The following is an 8,183-nucleotide window of genomic DNA, read 5'->3' as shown; positions in this document are numbered from 1 at the left end:
GCAAATAATTTTACACAATAGAGAGGTTGAGAGGAAATGCATCAAAAATATATTGAGATATTTTTCTGAGGATCATCATGTGTAAAATGCCTTTCTTCCATATGCTTTTCAGCATTTCTCCTCTCAAACTGCATGTATTATGAAAAATGAGGAATATACATATTTCTCAAACACCAAGAGTTATCAATAAATCTTAGAAGACAAATTCTTCCATATGTAGGTTATTGCTTTAAAAATTATTTTTTAAGGCTAAAGGATAGGAATGAATTTCTTCATATTATATAATTTAAAATATTTTCTATGAAATAGGTTTAAAATATAATGACTCAGTGCAGGTGCTACTAAAATACATGATCATCTTTAATTTGGCTTCTCAAAAATTATGTTCAGAATTGTCTCTATTTCTTAAAGGGAAAAAATCTTGAGTATTTAATGAAATTATTTGGGAAGTAATTTAATGTACATATGATTATGCCAAGCACAAATAAAATGACATTTAAAACTAGAGATTAAAGGATAGGCTAGAGGCAATTAACCACAGGTATAGTTGCTTGCAGTGGATTAAAGGAGTGGCTAGCACCACAGAATTGGCTCCAGAAATGGTCTGGCCAGAAGCAGCAGTTGAGACAGCTCTCTGGGAAAGTCCCTCACCTCCACCACCTTTCTCAATACATCTAGGAAGTTGCTTTTTCTTTTGCTTAACAATAGGTTAGTGATAAGCAAGTTTGCCTGCCTCTGAAGCTCCCTGAAGTGCAAAAAGACTAAGAGGATCAAAGGAACCATTAGTCATTCCCTGAACTTCAAAGCTCTCTCCTATGGGAGCTGTGTGAAGCAGCTGGGAGCTTAGAGATTACTTAGAGACTTCCATTACTGTACATAAATATAACATTACAAATACATCATTGCTACATTCTTTTTTATTTCCTTATTGTGGTTGGTTTTTGATTTTACAGTTTTGTACAGATACTAAATGAGTAGGAAATGGAAAATATTGGGGCTACAGACAGACCTACCTACCCCACGAGTGCTGCACCACTATTTTTAGCATTACATTATTTTATTCTTCCTAGATCACATTTTAGTGTTTACATTGTTTCTGTAGTTCTTCATTCAGGAAAAAAAATGAGTAAACTAAGCATATTTTTTCACATAGTTTGTGTTTTAATGCAATATTCAAATATTCTACAGAATCACTTATCTTTCCTGGACTGGTTTTGTAACAGGGTGGGCCCCAGGGAAAGGGGAGGTGCCAGGTTCCCTGCCCCACCCAGAGGGTGGAGCTGAGCTGGGAGGAAAAGAATCTGGAGAGGAGACTGAAGGGAAAGGAAGCAGGATGGAGAGCCAGAAGGAGACCTGAGAGAGCAGAGACATGTGAAGACGTGGTTCTTGTTTCTTGGTCCTGGACCAGTTAAAACAGATGTGGGTGAGAAACCCTAGGGGAGGTTAACAATGGCAGCTTTTATCTTGATTTTGATTTTGCTCTTTTCCTACCAGACTTTCCTGGCTGTTTCTGACGCTTTTCTATGGGTCCCAGCCAGAAGGTACTTTAGACTTGTGGTGGGTTTTCAGGCCTTGCTTTGGTTCAATCCCTTTTGGGGAGACTTTTACTAGGGAGGGGATGGTTAACTTTGGGTGCTTGATTTAGAAACTATATGCTTTGTCTTTTTGTTATTGCACACTAATTGTATTAAAGTTTCTTTCCATTAAGGTCTTATATGTTTTGTCTTGATGTGGCTGATGGTAGAACCTATTTAGAGCAGGCAGCTTTAGGGGCTCTGGGGTGCCCCTCTCCCTCCTCTGTAACAGTTTTATAAACTAAGTCCTCAGGATGATAAACAAGTGTCCCTTCTCTACATTTCATGCAGGCTGTACTTGGCATCAGCAAGTGATTATTTTAAGCAAACAAGTCTTAAGACCCTAGACTATCATGTGTGTGATAAGAGAAGTTCCATATAAATAAACTTGGTAAAAGGTACTTATTCCAAGAGGGATATATACATTCTTAAAAGGGTTAGAGCAAAGATAATTTTTTACTTCATGCATTGAAAATAATGTATTATGCATATACCATTAAAAAGAAAGAAATCTCATAAGAACCTTTACAAGATTTTTAGAAGATGCCACAGATTGCAAAGCAGTGCTGTGAACAAGTTGGGTCACAGAAGTTTAAAGTACTCAGAGCAATTTTGCAAGTGGTAAGGAAGTGTGTGGTGTGTGAGAGAGAGACCGATTGATGGATTGACTGATTAGAAATGATAGGTGATGATTTCAAAGACCAATAGCAGCATGAGCACAGACACAGAGACCAGAAATTATCTTGCATATTTTGGAAACTACAAGTAGTTCAGTTTAAAGTATATTCATCCATATACACAATAATCATTAATTGAATAATTTGAGTGGAAATTGTATATGAACAGAAATAACTAATGCTTCAAGGTAAAATCATCAGGAGAAGCCTTGATTAGACAGTAAACATAGAATGTAGTCTTTCCAGCATCCATTCCCCATTCTTCTTTAAAAGAAACTCAGTTTTGTGAGTACACACGTTTTCCACAAACCATATGCCTCCAAGGTCACCTACCCTTAACCCCAGGTGGGAAACTTTAGTTTCCTTCCAGTGACTAACTTCGTAATAACCTATGACCAATTCTACTTAATTCTGATCAAGGAGACACCATGAGTTTTCTAGAGACATTTTATTTTTTTATTTTTTTAAAGATTTATTTATTTATTTGTACAGAACTGGGGTACAGGCCAGAGATGCGGAGGGTGAGAGGATTCATCAGAGACAGAACGGTAAGCAGAACAGGCTGATCAATGAAGTACACTGCTGAGGGGAGCAGCGGGCGGGTCAGGAGAGGTCTGCCACCCCATGTGGGTCACCTCCGGGGCAGGCGGGAATGGAACTCATGTGGAAGTGGCTTTAGCTTCTTAGTGCAGTGCTTTAACCCGCTACGCCACCAGGGAGGGCCTTTCTAGAGACTTTTGAGATACTAGTAAGTTACTGAAAGCTTTTCCTTTCTTCTCACTGGGGGTGAACCGAGAAACACAGAGCCCTAAGAACTTGTGGCATCCACTGTATAACTATGAGTGAAACCAGCTTTAGAAAGGAGATGACTTTATGGTTGGAAGAAGAGAGTTAACATTGGGTTCTCACTTACCCTGAACCTCACTCTGCCTCTGATAGTCTTTCACATGATCTAATTCATTCCCTTCTATTTTTTTTATAAGACAGATTAAATTGGTCTTCCTGATATTTATGGCCAAAGCACTATATCCAAAGTTTAGATTTGATTATCAGGCAATAAGGAGTCACTGAAGAGATTTAAAAAGGAGACTGATATGCTCAGTTTTCATTTTATGAGAACAGTAATGGCAGAAATAAGGACAGTAGATGGGTGGAATGGAAGGTTGGCTAATGTATACTGAGAGCTCATTACTTGCTTCATACTAAATACATTTATTAACTCATTTAATTCGGGCCTTCCCTGGTGGCATATCGGGTTAAGGCACAGCACTATGAAGCTAGCCATAACCACTTCAATGTGAGTTCAATCCCCCCCCCCACCATTGCTGTCCACATGGCGCAGCAGACTTCTCCTGACCTGCCCGCTGCTCCCCTCAGCAGTGTACTTCATCCATCTACCTGTTTTGCTCCCCACTCTGTCTCTGGTGAATCCTCTCACTGTCCCTGCACCTCTGGCCTATACCCCAGTTCTGTATGCATAAATAAACAAATCTTTAAAACAATTCATTTAATTCAAAACACTATGAGGCATGTAATATTACTCATGTTTGTAATCTGAAGCCCAAAGTGGTTTTCTACAAACACACAACTGGTAAGCAGCAGAACCAGGATTTGAACATTATTATTATTAGATTGTCTCAAAGAGACCTACCCATTAGAGAATAAATCCAGCCTTTGCTTGGTAAATGATGCAGGACTAGATCAGTGAGCCAGTTCTGGCCTAGCTTCTAGCTTGTGTGTGCATACTTTATAGGATGACTGTGAGTACTAAGTGGGTCATACTTATAACATTTACTTACTACATGGTAGGCCCACATTAAATGTTAGTGACTGTTATTACAATTATATATTACTATTATCAAGAAAAATGTTTAGGGAAGGATTGCCAGGAAAAATGATAGGACACAAAGGAAGACTTAACCAGAGGCACAGTGGATCACATGCCATGGAGGAATAAAGGGACATGGGAGTTGACAATGTCTGAAGGGCCTAGCCTTTGGCCAATAACAGGTGACTTTTAACAGAGAATATTAGAAAGACTGAGGTGGAGCCAACTTGCATTGGAATGGAAACCGCTTGCAGAGAGATCAGCATTTTCTGTAATAGAAAGGAGAAAAGGAAAGGAAGAGTTTCTAGAGCAAGTTTATTTGTAAACTTTGAGGCAGTAGCCAACAAGAGTGCTATTGATAGTTGAAACCCTGAGCGGTACAGGTCCAAAAGGAGACTGAAAGAGAGCATCAAGGCTATAGGTGGAGGAAGGCAATTGTTTTGAAGAGTCAGGTCATTTCCTGGCCTGTAATATTGGTGGTGGTGGTGGTGGTGGGGGCAGTGGAGGTAAAGGGCTGTTCAGACGTAGACGCATCATAGGCATGGGTGATGGAGTTGAGGGACAGTTCCTAGGGAATAGCTCACTTTTCTTAGTGAAATGGACATAGAATCATCTGCTGTAAAAGAGAGTGTGAATCAAGAAGGTATTGAGAATAGTTGTTACTGAATGAAGCTAGCATAGGAGACAGGTAAAACAATTCTAGAGTTTAACCTAAAGCCTCCTCTAGTTCTGCAGGCAAATTATGAGAGTATGAGGTAGAAGAATCAAATTAATGGTAACAATTTACCGGAGAAAGCTCAGAGCTTCAGGATTACAGGTGATAAAACAATACACTAGTATTTTCCCTTTGGTTAAATTCTATACTCCTCAAATTTGATGAATGCCCTTTCTTTCATCTAGGATAAAACAAAATTAAGGACACTCATATTCAGAGCTTTATGTATAATAGATAGGATTAGTAGGATTAAGAATCACATGACATGTAAAAGAAAACTACAAATATTTAAATTATTCAGTATGTGTGCCTATGGCACATAATATGTCATCCTGCTGAATCAAGCAAACGTAAAGCCTCTCTCCATTATTAGTATCTTCATTCCCACAGTTACCTTTAAGGTAGCTACACCTCTGTGTGTCTCCTCTAAACCTAGCCAATAAGAGAAAAATATTTCACTGTTAGACTTGGTAAGGAACTTTTCTCCCTCTAAGCTTCAGAAAGCTGCTTTAGGATGCTGCTTGGAAATTGTTATTGTATATTTAATTGATGTAATGAGTTTTTCTTTCTTAAAAAAAGTTAAAATGTGCTATTTTGTTGTTCAAAAAATAAAACAACAACACTCAAAAAGACAATAGTATGAAAGAACAACATAGTGACTGCTCTATCATAGACTATTACTAAGCAAGGAAAATACCAACTATCCAGATAGAAGAGTAACACTGACTCCTTTGCCCTGCTCTGAAACCATTCCTTTCTACAAAAAAATTGCTTCCTATGAAGTTATTGCTCAGAGAGGTAGTTGACTTTTCAGAAACTCATAATAGGCTAATATGCCTAAAACATTTAAACTAAGCCTTTTTTTCTAAGCCTAAAATAATCCCACCACCATACCAGCACATTACTTAGAAACATGAGTGGAAAAGGAAAGATTTCATAGAAAGGATAAGATTTCATAGAGAAGCCATCTGAATCAGGTGATCACTGGGGTTTTAGTACAGGGATAGAGTAAGAGTGACTGGAGCTTAGGTAGCAGCAGTCTTGTTAATTTATTAGTTAGCAAGAAGGCCAGGATGTACTGTGTAATTACAAACATCCCAGACTGCTGAGTAATAAAAATTCAGTCAAAAAGCTTCACAAGTTCCCTTTTATGTGTCAGATAGGTGAATACAAATTGATGACTCAGTCTTTCATCTAAGAAGGCTTTTACTACTCTCACTAGGGAAGTTACCATATGTAAGAACATGTAGATTTGCTGCCACTCAATCATTACAATGGAGTCACATCTTTTTTTTAGGAAAGGGTTATAATCCAAGCTTAACGAGAGACATGTTTTTCTAAGTCAAAATTACCCCTAAACATGTCTCAGGGGAATTGTGTCAAGCCTTTTAGCCAGTTTTTCCTGTATGACTTGAATAGATCACTTTCTTTGGCTGAACACCCAGGTTACAACTAGAAGCTGTGTTGTTTGAAAAATATGTATGTTTAGACAATGCATGTACATTTGGAAATATGTTTTTGTTTTATACTTTTTAAGATCTATTAATGGTGGGGGGCAGGGGGGCTCCCTGGTGGCACAAGGGGTTAAAGCACAGCACTATGAAGTTATCCTCAGCCACTGCAGAACAAGTCCGAGTTCTATCCCCACCAGGGAGGTGACCCACATGGCAAAGCAGACCTCTCCTGTCTGGTCCTCCCCTCAGCAGTGCATTTCAGTAGATCCACCTGTTGTGCTCCCCACTCTGTCTCTGGTGAATCCTCTTACCCCCAACACCTTTGGCCTGTACCCCAGTTCTTGTGTGCATAAAAAAAATATGAATGGCATTGCATTGTACTTGTTATACATCTCTTTTGTTTCATCCTGTTAAAGTGTTCTGAAGGTCTTTCCATGGAAGCAACTTATGTTTTTCAAAATGATAACAGCAATATTTCTAGTAGGGTTGATTTCCCTATCCTTGAAGCTGGATGAGACTTTGTGGTTGCCTGGCTAAACAGAATGCTGCAGAACTGACATTGCTTGACTTTTAATACTAGGTCATAAATGGTAATATGTTTCTATCCAAATCTTTTTTGGAAGCCAGTCATTGTGCTCTGAGAAAGCCCAGTCAGTCCATTCTAAGTGATCACATGGAGATTACATGAAAACAAATAGAAATCTCCTGTCTGAAGCCCCCTGCCAATGTCAACCATCAAAATGAGAGTGGAAGAAGGTCTCTTGTGGAAGAAGGTCTGTAGTCTTTGATTCTAGCAACTGAGGCCCTATGCACAATGCAGCAGAAGAAAGTCATCCATGTTGCTCTCTGTCTGAATTCCTGACTCATAGAATCTGTGAACATAGTAAAGGGTCACTTTATACCACCTTGTTTTGAGGATAATTAGCAATGCAGCCATAGTTCATTGAAAGTTAATATGTATTTCAACCTATTAAATATTAATCACATTACAAACAGTAATATTCCACACCATTGATGCATCAAATGCTTATTCAGTCATTCCTGTGTTGCTAGACACTTAAGATGATTTATAACGTTTTAAATCATGGCTGGACCAAATAAGCTCTATAAGTATATGCACAAATGATAGCATTTCTATAAAAGTCTATAAATGAGTTTTTATAAGAATCTACAAAGCAATTGACGATCAAGAGATACAACAGTACCTGGCACTTGCTACCAGTTTTTATTATTATTATTATTTTTAACACAATAGGTTGAACTTCAAGATGAAAAGGTGGTTTTACTTAACTTTTTAGTAACAAGGATCCTAACACGTGTATGTCACAACTATTACTGTGTATCTCACATTTTAGAGTTTAAATGATGCCAGAAAGTTGCTAAGTTAGTCATAGAATTATATATGAAGACATCTATCTGCTGCACTCCGGACAAATCAGGCTTTTTTAAACTTAATTTGCTCCGTGCTCTGCTGAGTTACACCACCTGCCTTCCTCTTAGATTTTACAATGATCCTTGTGGATTAGAGCTAAAGGACCCAGGAGCAGGCTCAAGGGGTGCCGCAGCTCTTTCCCTCCGCACCCATGTAGGCAGACCACCGGCCGAGAGGCCAGTACACCCTTCCTCGGTGTTGCCAGTCCTATCCCAATTCATGCCACAAGTTTAGGAACGCTCTTTGAAGCGGTTATCAGTCTCTCCTTCCGACTCTAAAACACTTCCATGGCGTGTTTGCCGCAAAAGAGCACCTGTACTTCCAACCCTCCAGGGCCGGGGGCAGGGCAAGAGGGGGAGGAAGAGGAAGAGGACTACCTGTCCACCGTCTCTGAACTCAAAGGGTCAAAGACTACCCTGGATTCACATTGCCAATGACCAGGTTTCAACAGCCATCCCCACATTGTCACAGCTCCCGGCTTTTGAACTTCCATTCCTTTTTAA

This window comes from Condylura cristata, unplaced genomic scaffold (assembly GCF_000260355.1).
Source record: "Condylura cristata isolate star-nosed mole 26May11 unplaced genomic scaffold, ConCri1.0 scaffold00013, whole genome shotgun sequence".
Taxonomy (NCBI): domain Eukaryota; kingdom Metazoa; phylum Chordata; class Mammalia; order Eulipotyphla; family Talpidae; genus Condylura; species Condylura cristata.
The sequence above is the reverse complement of the archived record's forward strand: the minus strand, read 5'-3'. Positions refer to the sequence as shown.